The sequence below is a fragment of the Micrasema longulum genome, unplaced genomic scaffold (assembly GCF_059751315.1).
Source record: "Micrasema longulum isolate JH-2025_06_02 unplaced genomic scaffold, ASM5975131v1 h1tg000301l, whole genome shotgun sequence".
NCBI classification, from domain to species: Eukaryota; Metazoa; Arthropoda; class Insecta; order Trichoptera; family Brachycentridae; genus Micrasema; species Micrasema longulum.
In genome coordinates, this window is record NW_028277505.1 from 186,955 (window position 1) to 207,032 (window position 20,078).

A 20,078-nucleotide genomic window follows, 5' to 3' on the forward strand; every position below is an offset into this window, starting at 1 on the left:
TCCCAACTTAGTTATTAGAGCCAAAACTGTTATTATGTGTTCTGTTTGATTATGTTTCCACGGTTTTCTCATCGGTTAATAATGTCTGTAAAAGTTTTGCCAACAATTAAACTATCTTGTAATTACTAACAGAATCTATGTTGTATCTTTCTGCCAATTATGTATTACATCAAAACGTTAAAAATATTTAAATGAAAAAAAGTAGAAAACATTGATCGAATGTAGTAATTCAAAATTTGGTGATTAATGAAGTGAATAATTAAATTTAAAAAAAACTGTTTTTGAAAAAAAAAGGTTCATTTAAAATGTAAACAAATTTTTAAAATACTCCCCATTGAATTCTGTGCTGAGACGGAAAAAAGACACAAGTCTTGTTTTTTGCCAAATTGTATTTTTAATATAATAACAGATACACAAGTAAAATAAAGAAAAGTAAAAAAATCCTTATCATAACAATAAAAAAGCGATTTTAAATTTGGGTTAAAGTCGAAATTTGTAACTTGGAATACGGGCACAAGTCGACTTGCGTGTTCAGTGCAAAGCAATAATATTAATCTTTGATACTGTTGAAGGGCACTTATTTTATCTTTGGTCGATCGGCGTTCTTCCAATGTCAAAAATCAAATTCAAACCTTAATTGTCCAGCTGCGAAGTGTGATAGTTGATGCAAATTTCTTGTCATAAGGAGAAAAAAATCCAAGATAACGTCGTGTCGAAGATGTCTAGAGCCAAAAAAATAAAAAAATGTAAATATTCAGTGAGATTGAGTACATAATATCTTTAAGTATATCAGTTGTTTTAGAATTAAGCTTAGAAGTTTGAAAATTGAAAAATCGTTTTCAGGTATAGCCTAGTATGTGAAATAATTCAGTCAGATGAATCTCTTCACAAGAAAAAAAGTTTCAGCTCTTTAACTTCACTCAAATCAACAAATGGAAGAATTGAAAAAATATGCATGTTCAAACATAGGCAAAATGGTGAATGTTACACAGTGCGTAAAGTGGCCACTTAAACCAGCCAAAGACAGGTCATAGGCCCTGTAAATGTCTAGACTTCCGTATTCCCTTATTGAAGGTATTCTCCATTCCTGTTGTAGTTTGTTAGAATTAAAGTACACTGTTTTTAAATGTTAGTAGTACCAAAATTTAAAAATAAATATGGACAACGTACGTTGGATTATATTGTTCCAAAAGTATTTGATTTGTTGCCACTTGACATGAAAACATGTCATAGTGAAAATACAATTATGTTTTTATTACGTAAGTAGTTAGTAGATAAAACGTTCCTATTTTGATTTATTATTTATGTAACACATTTATTTTATAAATGTAATAATACAGATGTAATAATACAGAGACCTGCATAGATACCATTACAATAATCGACTCTGGACAATACAAATGCATTTATTAATTGACGGGCGGTATCATTCGGCAAATTTTTGCGTATGCATTTAATTTGTCTCAGCTGGTAGAAGCATGAACTTATTGTTCTACTTATTTGAGCGTCAAGAGATAGGTCAGAATTGAGTAAAACTCCCAGTAGTTTAACGGTGGGTAAAGAGGTAATCCCTACATTGGGTAGAGCCGTATCCTGGATCGAATTCTGTCGTCTGGCTGAAGCTACCCACAGTTGTTCAGATTTTGATGGGTTTAATGTTAGTGTGTTTTCAGCCATCCGGTTTCCTATTTTCTTGATGCATCCATCAATTAAATTGACAAGCACACTTCTGTCGCCTGGTTTGCAATAAAAATAAATCTGCGTATCATTTGCATAGCAGTGAAACCACAATCTACATTCTTTGATAATGTTCTCTATATCTTTAGTGTAAAGGAGATAGAGAAGTGGTCCGAGTACTGACCCTTGAGGCACTCCTGTAGACACCCGAAAGTTGGTTGAGCTTTTACCCTGGAACACAACTGCATATTCTCTTTTATTTAGATATGAACTGAACCACATATGTGCCTGATCACGGATACCATAAGTTTTCTCTAGACGTTCAAGCAAAATATTATGGTCTACAGCATCGAATGCAGCACTCATGTCCAGAAGAGCCATCAACACCAGATTACCAGAGTCCACCGCCGTTATAATGTCAGACAGTACTCTTATCACTACCGTCTCCGTGGAATGGAAACGTCGGTATGCCGATTGCCTTACCGAAAATAAAGAATGTCGCTCGATATAGTTAACGAGCCTATAAGAAACTATTTTTTCTAGTATTTTTGATTCGATGGGAAGATTTGAAATAGGGCAAAAACTGGAAAGATCTTCCACATCTAATTGTGAATTTTTCAAAAGTGGAGCGATATTTGCTTTCTTTAAATTGATGCATGTGTTTCAAAATACATGTCTGTTAAAATCTAATACCAGGCTAATTTTCCCATCTGCTAAATAACATTTTAACCATATCCGCTTGTCCTTTACGTTTATTTTTCAGAATGCACCGAATGGTAATAAAACCGGAAAATGCAATAACGTGATTAAATAAGCCGCTTGGGTTAGGGAAAGTTGCGCAGAGTGAAATTTATTGCATTTTTATCTTTGAAAAAAATAAAAACATGTTTACAAGATAACGCCCCGAGGGACGAAGATAGCGATCTCGGTTTATTTTTTATTTTCCCATTTCCCTCTTGATAAATCTAATTCCCACATCAACCCTTCAGTCCATCTACATATCTTTTTTATAATGTACACTTTGTTATAATATATATGTGTGTACAAGAATTGAATCTACAATATCATGATCGATGAAAACATATTAAAAATCAAATCAGTATTGACAACTTTAAGAACACAATATGTAAATGAACTGTAAATGAATATAAGTCAAAAGTGATGGTATTTGAAAGGGAAAGTGAGGTTACTGACTGCATATTGTTTTTATTTTATTTTATTTTAATTTTATTTTATTTGGGAAATCAACAGTTCTACATACATATTTTTAATAAACAAACATATAAAGTGTATAAACTCAGAACTAATAACAGATTCCCACATAGTATACAAAATAAGTAAAGAAAATATATTACATAACAAATAAATACACACAATTTATACATATAAAAATGTTATTTTCATGTACTCAAAAATAGATTTTTCTTTTAATATTTATTTTAAGAACATTAAGTTAATGTAAATTGAGCGGGATAAGGACAAAAATGCTTGAAGAGAGGATAAGGTAGGGAGGGGAGATGTACATATTTATTATTATAATGTCTACTAAGTTACATAATACATTTTTAGTGTAAATTTAAAATCTGACAGAGTGATGTTTGTGTAATCTATATTTTTAAATTTTGTATTGTACATTGAAAAAAAAAAATGTTAACATCGAATGTCTTGAACAAGTAGAAGAATTTGTGTATTTGGGAAATATGTTTTCAAGCGATGGAGGAGTAGAAAGAGATATTAAAAGGAGGGTGAATGCGGGCAACAAAAGGAATGGAGCACTAAACACAGTGATTGCTAATAAAAAATTGACAATCAAAGCTCAACTGGCAGTGCTCAACGGAGTTTTAGTCCCAACACTTATGTATGGAAGGGAAACATGGAACTGGCAGAGGAAAGATATAAGCCAAGTGAACGCGGTTGAAATGTGATATCTTAAATGAATATGTGGGAAATCAATGTATGAGAGGGTTACGAATGATGAAATCAGGCGAGAGTGTATGTCTGAGTCAAGTATAATTGATAAGATTAAGAAAGGGAGATGGTTTGGTCACGTAGAACGAATGGACGACGAAAGAATGGTAAAACAAGTATATATGGCAAAAAGTAACGGTAACGTGAGACAAGGACGACCAAGAAAGACGTGGCATGATTAGATAAACCAAAATCTTAAATCTGGTCCTGTCAAAAGTAGACATAACCAAAGGGCATGTATGACAAGATGTATGAATGTGGAAGAAGCTAGGAATATATGCCAGGATAGACTCTGCCTACCCCTATGGGGAAATGGCGTGATTGTAGTCGTAGTAGTCGTAGTAGTAGTAACTGTTTTAATTATTTCTTATCCCCATGTTTTATTTTAAAAACAGTCAAGTTTAAAAATCATTATTGCAAAAACCCATGTACTGTGTAACACTTCGTGCCTTGATTCCCGAAATCCAATTCATCGAAAGGCTCGAGAGTTTCAAATACTTGGGAGTATACGTTACGGAAAATGGCAGCTTTCAAAAATAACTGGGAGTGCGGCTAAAAATAGCAGGCGCCACATTTAGTATTAAAGCTATCTGGAGATCGGATATTCACTCATTGAAAACCAAATGCCACCTATATAACGCCTGCATAACACCTTTTCTCCTCGGATGCGAATCGAAGCACCTCACTAGGGCCCGAAACAGCCAAATTCTGAGGTTTGAGAAAAGGTATCTCAGAAGAATCTTGGGTCTGCGGTGTTTTGTCATTGTGAGGAATGAAGCAATAAGAGAACGGACGCAGCAAACTCCGGTGACAACTGTCATCAAGCGGAGGCGATACAGTTGGCTTGGCCATGTGCTGCGGATGCCTCCTGAGACCATTAATCACGCTTGTCCACTTTACAAGGCATCAGGTTCTCGACGTCCTGGACGTCCACTGCTGATTGTTTGTCGGCAGTTCGTGTCAGAACTACGGGACGCAAATCTGAATTGGGTGGATGCACAGGAGCTGGCAGCCGACAGAGAGGCTTGGAGGATCTTTGTGGATACCTAAGAAGTAAGTTTTCAATTCATCAAAAATACACATGCTTACTTAGAAACGTTCGTAGATTTTTATAATATTTTTTAGTATCTAATTTTTCAAATTCTGAAATATACTCGAACCGACACAAAAATGTGGAAAATCATTCGATATTTTTATACCTCATCAAGAAAACATGTTTGCTTAAATTGATATTTTGTACTTAAGTGTATTTATGTAATTTAATTTTTTTCTATGATGATAATGAATGTACTTAGATAAGTACTGCAGTTATGCTAAAATTGAATAACATAAAAATGACAAAATTGATCCCAAGACATCAAGCATGGTAAGCACCATATTTTAAAAAAAGGAATAAACCGCTAAACGAATATTTTGAGAGGTGTGTAAGCAGGTGCGAAAGAGAAGAGAGAATATTGTAGGATGTTATAAAAATACATAACAACATTTTGATTGAGAAAAAAAAATCTGTTAGAATTTTGTTTTGTAGCTGACGGGAATCGAACACGCGATGCCAGTTTCGCAGTTGGCCGTTTTACTAACTGCCCCACGGCGCCAACAAAACTGAACGAGGTGAACTTTTCATTTTCAGGATTTTTACCTGAGAGTAGCTTTTGACTCCAAAACACTGAGGATTCTGGTTTTATTTCACAAACAGAACTATATAGTTGCAAGAAAGAAATCCAAGAAAGATTTTTTTCCCAATTGGTCTGGGTGTTGTGGTGTATTTTTCATTGCTTCCTTCCATATCCTCTCTTTCCTACCTGCTGACGAGCCTTTGAAATAAAGGTATAGCGGGTTATTCCTTAGTTTACATTACGATAAGTATATAAACTAATTTTAACAGTTACTTTAATTACATGTCTTTATATTATTTTACAGTAAACATAACATTTCTTTTTAAATTCATTGAAACTCTTTTCATTCTTTTGTACCTTATGATGCTTCTAAGAATACACGTTCCTTGGCAATTTTACATAAAAAATAGTTTTCATAAACTACTTACTTTACATTATAAGATTTTTCGTATTGCAAGTTGATTATTTTATTTTCTTAACCATGAACGACTTGTTACGGCACTGAAACGGAAACTGAACTGAATATCAAAAGTAAAATATCGAATACATGCATTATAATTGCCTCGTGGTGTAATGGTCAGCGTGTTTGCCTACCATGCAAGAGGTCTCGGGTTCGATTTCCGAAATGGTTGATATGAAATATTTATTTAAAAGTGTATTTTCACACAATATCATAGTCTCTGGTCTGGTACCTAAAGCGTAATACTGATACTTTCGTATATAAAAAAAAATCAAAATACGCTGCAATTGGTGTATCAATCTAGTGCCCCGTGCACCATTTGATGCGGAAAGGGAATGATGATGACAATGTTTATTTTTAATTTAATAATCCCAATTAAAATATTTTCAGTAACATTAAGCTTAAAAATACCGAATCCAATATTTTTTTTAGGATATTTTTTTTTTTATCAAATAAATAAAACAACTTTTTTTTAACCAGTACTTTTTTATTATTTTTTTTGCCACCGATCGGTTTCAAAGTAAACAAGCTTCTTTGTCAAGGTTTACGTAACTAATGAATGCTTTCCGATTTTATTTTTATCATGTTAACTAAATACTACACGTGGAGCCAATCAATCAACTCTTTTTTTCTCTGTGAAGGTTGTAATTTGATATCAATGTTTTCGAAACTAGACAGGAGAGGACTAAAAGAAATACCGTTTATTTGGTTATTAGTGTAGTATTTAGTGAACGTGATAAAACAAAATTGGAATTCATTAATAAGATACGTAAACCTTAACGAAGAAGCTTGTTTGCTTTGAAACCGGTCAGTGGAAAAAAAACAAAAAAAATGGTGGTTGAAAACAAAGCTGTTTTATTTATTTTTTTTATAATGAATAACCACAAATTTAGTGCTTCAAATAAAAACTCTTTTTTTAATTTTTATCTTTTACTTATTGTCTTAACCGAAAATTTCATCCCGATTCCCGCTAAAGAATTTGCTGTCAAAACTTATTTGTTTTGTTTAGTACCTTCAGTAAAGTTCTAGAGAAATGGGAATTTTTCCCTCATAAGCATTTATTCCGAGAACATTGCTGGAATGTAACATTTTCAATATTTATGAATGCAAATTTCCGCACTTTCTCATACATTTACCGGAAAAATGCTATTTTGTAGCTTTCTATTGGAAACAACGTTGCAAGCCCCGTGAACTAGAAATTTTCATGAATAACAAGAAAGACTTATATCATATAACATAATACTTGTAGTGAAAAGATTCTTTGTTTGTTAGAATGTTTTGTTTTTGGTATTATATATGTTTTTAAATGTTTTTTTAACAAGATTTTCAAATATATACACACAAATAATCTCATTAAGAGGAGAATATCTTAGAAATAGTGGTAAAAATTTTACGGTGAAAAGTTCCTAATATTATCAATAAAAAACAGTCTGGTATTTATTATAATGATTTTTAAATGTTCATGATTTAACTAGGTTGTGGTCCTGTGGTTTTATGATGGACTCACGGATCAGAGGTTCAAGATTCGAACCCCTTTTAATTTTTTCATTTATTTGTTCTTTTAATTTTGTTTATTAAGAAAAACAACAGCAATACAAAAAAATATACACAACATTATAAAAAAAAACATAAAATAAAGCCAAATCAGTTTTCCACATAAATACAATTATAAAAATCCAGTTCAGTTAAATATAATTCATAGAAGTGCATGTGTGCGAGTTTTTTTTTTGTGTGAGAATGCGTGTGCAAAAAAGTAGAGTGTGGTTTTGGTAGGTATGTGAATATGTGTGTGATTGTATATAGGTGTGAGGGTAGGTTTAAGGACAGGGTAAGTGTGTATTTGATATGAGTGAATAGAAACAATTTTAATTTATAATGTAAAAATATTTTATTTTTTTTATAACGAAACACAATTTTTTTCAAATAAAAGTTTTTAAATTTTGGTTTTAAAAGTTAGTTTACTGCAGTTAAATATGTCTTTGTTATTAAAAAATAAATTATAATTACGCGTCAAGCAAATCAGCGTAGAGTTCTGTGCATAGTTGGTGCGAACTGTGGGTACATGGAAAAGATATAGATTCGTGTGACGGGTGCGGTAGCCAGGTACGTTACTAATTATTTCCTATTTTTTTAACATTTATGTTTATGTTCCTTCACTGGGTGTCCCATCAGGGTTGCCAGACTGGATCAAGCGAAAATAGGTAGATTCAGAAAAAAACATCGGTAGATTTTGGTAGATTCAGAGGTGAGGAGGGAGGTAAAAATAAATTTGACAGTTTTTGTTCAAAATTAAAGCGCCGTTGCTTTAAGTAGTCTTAAATGCATGATAAATTAACAATTGAAAACCAAAAGGACTGCAAAATGTGAATCACCAAAATATATTGATTCCGGCTTGAAAAACTGGCCCAGAATACAGTTAAATCTTATTGTATTACTTTGAGGTTATGTTGATATTTTAATGTATATTTCAACAATACTGTATTTTGTGTAATTATACAAATTCTCCAAGGGTTTAAGGCATAAATGTTTTGATTTAAGTGTATGTTGCCAAATAAATTAATTCAAACTCACTAAGTTACCTGTGTATGTATTTTTTATGCACAAAGGTACAACGGTTGAATGTATTTTCATAAAATATATTCAATGATGTTGTATATAAATACCCGTTCTGTGGAAATTCGTGTATTGTAAACCTGTCAATGAGTCGGTATAAATAGTTTTTTTTGCAGGTAGAAGCGTCTTGCAGTCCTTACAGTCACAGACTAGTTGGTAAGTGGTTTTAAACAAATATTTTATAACATTGGGGAAACTGTTTGACCACAAAGTAAATGCTTTAAATATTAATAATAAAGCTTTGAACGTTACTTCACATTCTTTTTTTTACCCGCAAAATATTTTTTGTACTCTATACAAATCTTAAAAATAAACATTTTTAAAAAATTCTTCACGTTTAATGAATGGCAGAAAATGGTTACATCATTTTATTTCTCGTAAAAAAAAGGATGAAAAATAAAAATGTTCAAATGTCAATTATTTGAGACATTGCTATCTGAAGAGAAAAGGCAGTTTTGCTTTAAATATCAAGGGTGGAATTGTATAGAAAGCGCCCCACGCGTATACCGACCAGAATAGTCTGTTACTAAAAAAAGCTAAGGAAAGCACAAAAAAATATCAAATGATGTCTGTTTTTAAACTTATACGAATCAGGATAATGCTTCACGTGCCAGTCCACGGATACGATAATATTGCCGTGTAATGAACATTTTAAATTAACATTTTATGGTGATCTTTGCGGAAATAAAACCCTGGATCTCATGCATGGAATGAACCCGAAAATCATTACACTGTAAGTGTAAACTCATCTCCACTCGATTTCTTTTTTAAGAATTTTTATTTGAGATAAGCCATCGAGTCGATACATTGATATTAAGATATTATAAATGTATAAAAATCAAGTTGACATAATTGTCTTTTGTATGTTAATGATGCCGTGATCTTGCTAACAACAAAGTAGACCTACGCTTCTTGGTAACAAAAGTCTACGATGTATGTGAGGGAACGGATTTTTTGATAAATGTCGATAAATCGAATGCGATGGTTTGTGAAAGTAATGAAACTATGACTAAATGTGAAATCACTGTGGATGTATTTTAAAGTGGGTAGAGGAATATAAATATCTAGGAAGTATGTTGACTAGGGATGGAATGGCTCAGAAAGATAGTGAAAGGAAGGTAAGTGACAGGAATAGAATGAACAGTGCATTCAAATCAACCTTGGCAAATATGTACATGTTTCTTGCAGGAGGCAAAATCAGCAGTTCACAATGGAGTCCTGGTGTCGACTCTGATGTATAAGAGCGATGTTTGGACTTGAAAAACAGGGATTAAAGTGGGTGGATTTCTGTCGAAATGCGATCTCTCAGGAGAATGTGTAGAAAAACTATCTATGAAAGATGCACAAATGTCGAGTTCCATACATTATGTAAGGCTGAGATAAGCATTATTGATAAAATCTAGAAAGGAGTACTGCGTTGGTTTGGACCTGTTGAGCAAATGAACAGCAAAAGCAAGGCTTTAAAGATTTAACATGCAAATGTTGATGGATGCAGATAGATTCAAACAAAGACATGGCATGAAAAATTCCAAAAAACACTTAAAGATGGTCACTCTTCCTCTATTTCTGCATCCATCAACATTCGCATCGTAAATATTTTTAGCCGTTCTTTCGCTGTCCATTGACTCTACATGTCCAAACTAACGCAGAGCTCCTTTCTTAATGTTGTTGACAATGCTTATTTTAGCCTTACATTATGTACGGATCTCAAAATTTAATTGTCTTAAAGTTAAATTAATAAATATCTAGATAATACCATGATTATAGAAAAAGGAATTGTGTGGTGGTCACAGTAAAAAAAAATTAGCTGCTGTGTCAAGAAAAAAATTGATTTAATTTTAAAATAGGTAACATAAAAATTATAGCAACAGTAAAGTAGGTATGAATTATAAAATGAGTTACTTTCAAGATTGTGAATTTTGTGAACAATATTGATTTTATAATGATTACTTACATCAGAAGTCTACTTAATTTTTGAGTTATTCACAAATCATTTTGATCAAAACTGTTAGTTAGATTCTGATTTAAGGACTTAAAATTAATATAATGAAATTGGATATCAGTCGAGCAAGTAAAAAGGTTTCCTAGAGAAAATATATAATTAAATTTTTAAATAGGTAGAATAAAAATAAAAGCAACATTTAGGTAGGCATCAATTATAAAATTAGTTACTTCTAAGTTTGTGAATTTTGTAAACAATATTGATTTAACAATTATTACTAACATTTGAAGTCGACTTAATGTTTGACTTCTTCAGTAAACATTTTGATCAAAACAGTTTGACTCTGATTTGAGGGCTAAAAATATAATTTAATGAAATTGGGTATCGGTAGAGCGAATGAAAAGGTTTCTTAGAGCTTATTGAAGAGCTTTGATTCTTATTCGTTCTGTTCTCATATTTACCAGGCAATATTCTCCTCTCTTTGGTAGTAAGCATGTAAATTTTCCGAGAAACAAATACGATTCCAGGGAACAATTTAAGAAAGGGAACGCAACTTTGGCAGAATAAATTTTCTGCGTAAGGTAAATTCAATTTAGGGAATAAATATTTATCAAGTTAATACCATTGTTCAAGGGAGTTTTGATTGAAGAAACTCTTCTTTTCATTTCAGCCACACCACTCACTAATTTACACTTCAAACTTTTAGCAGATTCACAGACAAGTTTGTGTGTAATTTTTTACATTCTGATGGACATCAAACTTTCAGAATTACGAAGTATAATATAAGCAAACTGGAAAAATTGAATAAGGAGGAAATGTTGAAGTTTATTTTAAGGATTTTCCCATTGTCTAATATTTAATATTTTTATTATAATTATATAATAATAAATTATTTTGTCAATAATTGAAAGTAAAAATAGTTTACAGGAAGTAAAAATATTATTTTATATTTCAAGATTTTGAGTTTGTTCAAATGTTTGTAGACAAAATACTGGATTTCACTCCCTAGGGAGTCATTAAAATGAACAAATTACAACAGATATGTTTTTTTTTTTAAAGAAAAATAAATATTTGCGTTTTTATGATTTACCGAAGTATTTAGTTTTGAGGACCATTTTCCACGAGTTGTAAATAACTCACTATTAGAAAATGGGAATAAAGTTGGGGTAGAGTGGGACGGACCTTTAAGCCGCGAGTCCAAGACACTAGCCACGGGACCACACCCCGATTCGTTATCCGATTCGTTACCCGATATGTTAATCTTAATGACTCTCCAGAGGGTGAAATCCAGTCTTTTGTCTTCAAATATTTAGACAAACTTAAAAAACCGTAAAAAAAACAACTGGTTTCAGAAGAAATAAAAAAATAAAAAAACTGTTTTCAGGTGTTGCCTAGTATGATTAATAATTCTATCAAATGAATCTCTTCACAACAATAAAGGTTGAAGGTCTGTCACTTCACTAAAATCAACAGATGGAAGAATTGAAAAAATATAGATGTTTAAACATGGATAAATGGTAAATGTTACAAAGTGTGTAAAGTGGCCACTTAAACCAGCCAACGACAAGTCGTAAGCCCTGTAAATGCCCAGAATTCCATATTCCTTTCTCTAAAATGTTCTCCCTCTACGATGTGATTTTTTAATTAATTAATGTATTGAATAAAATTGACGACTCAGTAAACAATAACTGCGATGTTGAATGATTGAATTAAAACATATTTTTTGTGATCGATAAAATCAAAGTAGACGAATGAGCCAGGCAAACAGCTAGAATACGGACTTATATCCACTAGAATTATTTTTTCAGGGTTTTCAGAGCCTAAAACTCTCATCCAACGTTATGTATTCTTCATTCGCCTAGACACGATCAAAGTATTTAATTTGAAGTTACAACTACAAAAGTAACTTGTGGTTAGGAATGCAGAAATCAGCATTATCTTGAAAATTCATCAAAATGTTTTCCAATACAAATCTTATACCTTGATTAATTAGCAGCCAATTCCCCATGCGAACCATTAGTTCAGGGTAGAATGACAAAAAATAATCATCCAGAAATCATTATAGATAGGTGATGAGAAGTAGGGGTTATTTTCCCTTGCGGGAATAGGTGATTAATCATTGTGCCTTAATCTGTTTTTGTACCGCATATGAGACACGGGGTAGAGGGACGGTGGTTTTATGTGTATATTTTTTGGCACGCCATTATCACACTTGCCACGATTGGTGAAGAAAAATTGGTATTATTGATTGGATTGGTGATTTTTTGTCACTCTTGTTTTGGTGATTGATAGATGTGTCTCAGTTGAAGTGTTTGCTGTATGTTGCCAGTAATGGGAATATAGGCTTTATATTGGGATGAAATATGCAGCCCCTACAACCAAAATGTTTTTTATTTTTTAGTTTCATTTAGAATTAAAAAATATACTAATTTAAAAAGAGTTATACTATTGTTTTTCAATAAAAAAATGTTTTGTGAAACAATACTATTCGCTTTTATATCATGTATCAACATTTATTTTGTACTAATTGTGGCATGTTTTAAAATATGTGTTATATATTACAAATAATATTGAGACCAAATAAAAAATTATAAGACGGGTTGTGATCCCGTAGGTAGCTTCGCGGACTCCAAAGCAAGAGGCCCGAGGTTCATTTTCCATTTTATAACGCGGTTATTCACGACAAAAAAATGGCACCGAAATTGAAGTATTTTTCTAAATCAAAGAAACAAAAACATTTCGTTTAAATTAAAAATAATAAAAAGTATTTAGCTATTTTTACTATATACATATAAAGGTTTTCTTATATGTTGCTATGTTCTATAATCATAGCAATGTATATTATATAAGTACAATCATAGCCATATATTACAATAATTGCAAATAACCTTGTAAAAATCAACTGAAAACTAAAATAACCAACGCGCACTTTAGTGTTAACTTTTAATAGCAGGTTTCCTATCTGCACTTTTTTTTAATAATTTCTATGGTGAAGATTTATAGTGGTATTTGAACGATCGTGAAATTATTGTACTGAAAAAAAAACGAGTAGATCTCGAAACCGTCAGACATGGAAAGGTTGGTTTTAGATAACATACAAATATTTATAATAAACGCCAATATGTGGCGGTAAAATGAACTAATTAGCCCTGAAGTTGTTGATTTGATTTTATGGCAAATCGTCACCCGAAGTTGCAAAACATGTAAATACACAAATGATAAAAATGATAAATTGGCGTTTTGTGTTAAGATTACAAATAATATGGGCCTAAAACAAAGTGTGTAAAATTTGTACATCCGTACAGTGTTGCATTATTAAAAAAAACTGTTTTCACCTTATCCTGAAAATAGCCAGTTTGGGATTTACGAGTTTTACAAGTTAGCCCGACGACATGGTATTTAATTTACTTAGCGCAAAATCGACCGCTGCAAATAGTTTAGAAATTATATTAATTACTTAAAAAAAAAAAAATATTTTCACTTTTCAATGATTTCTTGTGCCCGGGTTTGTCAATTTTCAATTTTCACATACGTCCGGTTCCTTGGTGTCCACAAAAAGCTTCCGTGTTTTTGTCAAAAGTGAACGTTCAACACGTCATTAGGCATTTGAAATATAGCACCCCTCCATCAAGGGTGTAAAGAAACAATGCCAAATGTAAAGAAAAAAGTGTTTTGATTTAAGTATGTCGTTTAATAGAATTTAGAATGTCGTGTCTACACTGCGTCAAACTGCCATAACTAAAAAGTTCATTGTGACTGCCTACGGTCTGCATAATGGCACTCTTAGGTGATATTAATCTATGATTAAACTTTTATGATAATAGTCAAAACTGCTATAGTACGAAATGTGGTAATCATAATTTATTTGGTAAGTGTCAAAATTAACGATTAAATTATTTTTTTTTACTAAATAGTATTTTACTAAATTCAATGTGAATTAAGTATAGTAAAATTGATGAAGACATTTTCTTCCAAAAAATCCATATTTATTTAAAAAAAACAATTCTTCTTCTTCCTCCTAGACTAGGTTATATGACCTGCTTGTGATGGTTTGCAGTCCTGGGATAATGACTTACAGCTGTTATTCCATCTTTTTGGCGGACTTCCTGGTAGTCTTTTGCTGCAGGAGTTTTCGGACTTAACGATTTTCGCAGGCCACGTACCTTCTATGCGGTCCACATAGTCCATACAAAATTTTGCTTCATCCCTACCTCACTATGTCATCTACACTCTACACTACAGACAGATCTTATGGTTTTACTTATAAATATCTATTCACCGAGGTGTGTGAACTGCATGACTTGCTGAATATATGTAATACTCATTTTTTTATTTTTTTTTATTAACTGTTTCACTTTTTTTTCGGTATTCGTTGTATGTGATATTTCTTTAAATATTTTTTTTTTTTTTACTAATAAAAAGTTTATAAAACATTTTTTGAAACCAAAGTCCCAACTTTGTGGAAATTATAGTGCTGTGTTGAGTTGGGACGAGTAATAAGTTAAGTACATCATTTATTTTATTTATTTAAACGCCTTTTAGGCTTTTACATGTTTTTACATACATATATACAAATAAAAACAAACATGTATTTTACACAGAAGTAACAAAAAAATAAAAACGATTTAAGAAGAAAAAAATATATAAATATCATCTTCACATATTAGTATAAAAGTGGAAAGAACAGAAATGCATTTTTAATTATGAAGACAGAAATGCATTTTACACAAAAAAGAAGCAAAAAAAAATATTAATTGAGAAGAGAAAGAAGAACAAAATTATGGTAAAAAAAATCAAAATCATTACATATTAGTAGAAAATATATGGGGATACATAATAATACATACATATATTGCAGTGGAAAACAGGAGTACATTTTTTCGTAAAGAAAAAAACCTTAAAATTTTTTACGTTATTTATGTTGAATATATTGTTTTATATTGATACTCAAAATACTATGAAACAGTTTTATAAAACCAACCATGACAATCATAATGACATTTCAAAAATAGTTTAAAGTTTAATTTATTCGGGGTATTCCCCTCCAAGATCTGGCGAATTTTTTTCACGTTCGGGCTAGAAAATATTAAGCATAAATGAAAAGCTTTTTTAAACTCTTAAAGGATTTGATACCTCTTAATATTATCCAATTCGTGTTTTGTGAGTTGTGATACTTTCAGTATGTAATAAAATACATAGTATGGACGGAGCATTATGTCATTTCATACACTTTATAGAACGGGGCGCACTATCTTATATCAACGTTTAGGAGATAAAGTAGCGGTCACACTATCCTAATGTAATTGTCTGTGGTGCAGAGGGATTGGGAAAAACTTTACCGCATTTTTCTCTACCTAAGAATTGGTCTCAACAAATAAAGTCCAGAAAAAGCAGCGTAGAATTATAAAAAAATACAGGATTAGATTTTGAATTACAAAATTGTACGATCGATTTAGTTTGGATTTTCTGCACGGTGGCAGAATTTCAAAGCGCAGTTCTGAAGGTTCCCAGATAAAGCTTTGCAAGTCCTGATAATTTATTGGCATCCTTGCAAAATTGCAACTGCAACAATGCCGCCAGAGAAAGAAATACCCTGAATTCAGGTAATATGCTTTTAATTTGAATTGATATTCAAAGGTGCATTTCTGGCAAGCGCAAATGTAATCTGAACCCAAAAAGATTGGAAGATTTTTTGGATTCATGCTTTGTATTTGTTTTTACGGTACATCCAGTATTATTTTTACTAACTTTTCATGTTTTGCATTTAATTTATTTTCGTGTCTGAGCAGATAAAGAATACAGTTATGCGTAGTATTCTGGCTCGATGGAAGTAAAAAACTATACGAAATTAACAAATACAAAAAAAAAAAAATATATATATAAACCTAACAAAATAAGAATAATGCGACTTAATCATTTAATTTTACTAATTCAACTGTATTTTTCAATTTCCCGGACGCGGAAATACAGTAAAGTAGGTTATTTTAGTTTCAATTTTTTTTCGTTTTTTTATTCGTTTTCATTATTTTATTTTTAATTATATACATGTAAGCGTTTGTGTTTGCATTTGTGTGTGCATATATGTTCATGTGTGTATATGTATATATTCATATACATATACACACATGAACATATTATATATATATATATATATATATATACTCGTATATGTATGTATGTGTATGTTAAATGTGTACATTTATATTATATTTATATATTTTTTCATTGCTTCATATTTACTTACTATTTCTTCATCCTTCTTCTCTTCTTTCCCTATTTTCCGCTCCACCCCCTTTCAGCCCTAGCGAACCATACGTTTTGTTTTTTATATTTTTGTTCCTATATGAAACAAAGTATGATTTTTAACTATGACTGTGTTGGCTTCAAAAAATAAATAAATAAATAATAATTATGTAAGCATATCAGTGGCGAATGGTAATTTTATTTACAGCTAAGTTATATAAAAAAAAACATTTATTTGTACCTACATAGGAGGTACATAATATAATGTAAGTAATATATAGTATAAATTGATATTTTTCTGTGGTTCTGTGTAATACAACAACTCTCATCCATGAAATCAACTCAAACGATTTCACTTCGTGATATATTATTAAGATATAATTATCCACTACTTAAATATTTAATTCAGTAAAAAATAAATAAAAAATACCACTATGAATTCAGTCGATATTAGGTATTCAAGTAAAATGTCAATTGGCCGAATTGTTTTTGTAATTAATAGTGCTAAAAACGGCCGCGTGGAGCGCTATATGTCCTGTCACATGACGCATGAAAGTAATTATGGTCTTATGTCAAAAATACCATATCAAAGAAAAATAGTCCTTAAGAAACAATCTTTGAAATACTGTTTTCCCAATCAAGAATCTTCAAATAATTTGTGTAATCTGCAAGTTTAATCTAGGAGAAAAAACCCGCACTGGGGTTAAGACATTAAAAATATATCAAACTTATTTGTATGAAAAAATAAGCTGGAATAATCGGCTAGTTTCTTAGCTCACCTCAGGCGCTGGGCGCGCTTTATTTAAATTTATATTTATATTAGGATGAAAATACAAACGGTGGAAATGATTTAAAATAAATGGTAATTTTTTATTTGTTTTTCTGTTAATAAAGTTACAAAAAAACAATATTATGGTTAGTCAAATATAATTGTAAGCTGCGCATAATCGCTTTTATACACGGTTCGCCTCTAACACATATATTTATACAAAAATAGTGAAGCTAAATAAAAATACAATATAAAACACATGTACGTAACTTTACAAGATAATAATTCTTAATCATCTTTATTTAACTATCTTGCTATGACGTAAAATACCATTTTATCTTCGAAAAATTCTTTAAGCCATGCATTTTTCATACTTTAAGAGATAGTTATGTGTTCTTCGACTAAAATGAAGTTGTGAGCATTTCATATCTCGGTGCCGTAACATGGCGCCCTATCCACAATCCTAAGAGGTAATTTTCATTGCTTTATATAAAAATATGAGTGTGACGTGATACTTTAGGAGAGGGTTGTCTCACCGTAACAACCCCATTATTTTACTGTTATCTTTGCTGAATTTCATAGCGATGTACCCATAAGTTGCAGTCCAATGCACGCCTGAAAATTACCAGGCATTATATTCCAACCGAATAATGCATTTTGATGGGAATAAATCTTTATCTCACCGTCTGGGTGGCGATTATTGAAGCGCGGAAGTTTCAAAATGAAATTTTAACTGAAGTCAGAAAATATAAGGCAGTGAAATATGGAGTTGATTGTGTTTGCTTCTAGAGGATGTAAATATTTTGATATTACTGGTTTTTACGTGGAAATAGATATTAAAATATTTTTTTTTCAATCCAAAATAAGATTGTTTCCACCTTTTTGTTAGTAGATTTCGAAACATATTTTATTTTTGTATTAAGTTTACTGGAATATATGGATAATGCCTTAAGACGCATGCATTAGTATTTTTGTAACATAAATTAGAAACCTTTTTTTTGTATTTGTGTAAATTTTTTGTCTAATTATTACTTTTTCATGGCATATAAATAGTTTAATAACTTGACGTAGCCAAAAAAATATGGTGGTTGTAGATATAAAGTTTATTATAACGATATACGTCCTCTCGCTAGACACCAATGAATCCGAGTGCCACCCGAGTGATTTTTGTTTGGTTTGTTGCCGGTCACCGCGTTCTACATGGCTCCGTCCTAACGTCATAACTGGCGCCGTAGTGACATCTATTGACAAGCGAGTGTCACTACTTCACTACAATTATTAAGAAACTATTTTTGTTACAAATATGAGAGTACGGCAGGGCGTCAAAGTAAAAAAATAATTAATTGACAACTACATACTCACAAACAAAACGCTTGAAAGTTTAGATTTACAACGTCGTGAGTTTTTTTTTCATATCTAAATATAAAACCATTTTTCATACGTATAAAAGGACAACATTGAAATCGTCTTTCTCTTCAAGCTATTCTATACTAGATAACTAACCCCGTTTGTCGCTCTTCCAAAAAACCTATTCTACTATTGTACTTTTTACTTTCCTGGATAAAATAAACCAATTTCTAATCAAGAATTTCTTTATTCAACGATATCACTTCTACAAGTGCTAAGATCTAGAACCAAATAACGATACGAATATAAAAAATAAAACAAAATATTCAAAGCGTTAAATTATGACAAGACTTTACGCCAGGAACAATTGAGCAATGGCTCGATATTAAAAAAAAAATACTATCCAATAAGCAGAGTACAAAGTTTCACTAATGTGACGAAATTGATCAAATACAGCTGACTGACTTAGATAAATTATAAAAACGGATAAATACCCAAGGTTTTCGCATTCCCAGTTTCTCAGATAATATAAGTTTTTGTCTTCTTCTCTGTTGAAATATGGGTCGAACATTTTGATAAATTTGAAAAGCCATTGCGCCATCATTTCCGTTTTCTCGGCTGCGCTATAGCCAATTAGAACATTATTTATACGGCTATTCTGTATGAAAGGAACCCAATAGGCCATTGTACCGGTGTCTTCCCAACAAGGTTGTAACGTTTACCGCGGAGGCTTCGTTCAGCGCCGCGGCCGCTGGGTGAGATATTGGCGATTATGGTTCCTGCTACGCCATTTCCGGTCCATACCGTTACTCTTCCGGCTACATTGTAATGGAACGCCGGAAGTCAATGTGCCGGATCTAACATGGGCCAATTACTTTCGAATTTTTTTTAAACTTTTTGAATTCGTCCAAAACTTCATAATTTTTGACCAAAAAACAGTTTTTTAAGTAAATCATCTAAAGTATCCGATTACATTTTGCAAAAAATACGATTATTACCTATTTATAATACTGGTGCAATAACTTATATTTACGTATAAGTTATTAATTTAAAAATATCAAAATTTTATTAGGCAAAGATGTTAATTAAATAATAATTATTGCATAATTAAAAAGAAACTTGGCTTCGTTTAAAAAATAGAAAATTTTATTATTTAAATAAAAAAACAGTTAGACAAATGAACACATTCACAAATTTGGAATGACAAGTGACCAGTTTCATAGCTTTCGCGACTGGAACTTTATTAAAAATTAAATGTATGTATACAAAAACACTAAAGTTAGAAAGTTGAAATATATGTAAAAGTATTGAATTGAATTTTTTTGTCTGAAGGCAATTTTAACAAAGTGCTGAGGGGTTCAAGAGTTTTTATAACGTTATTTTAATTTTAATCACAACAATTTTTGTATATATATAAATACAGGTATATTTGTGGCTCAGGTT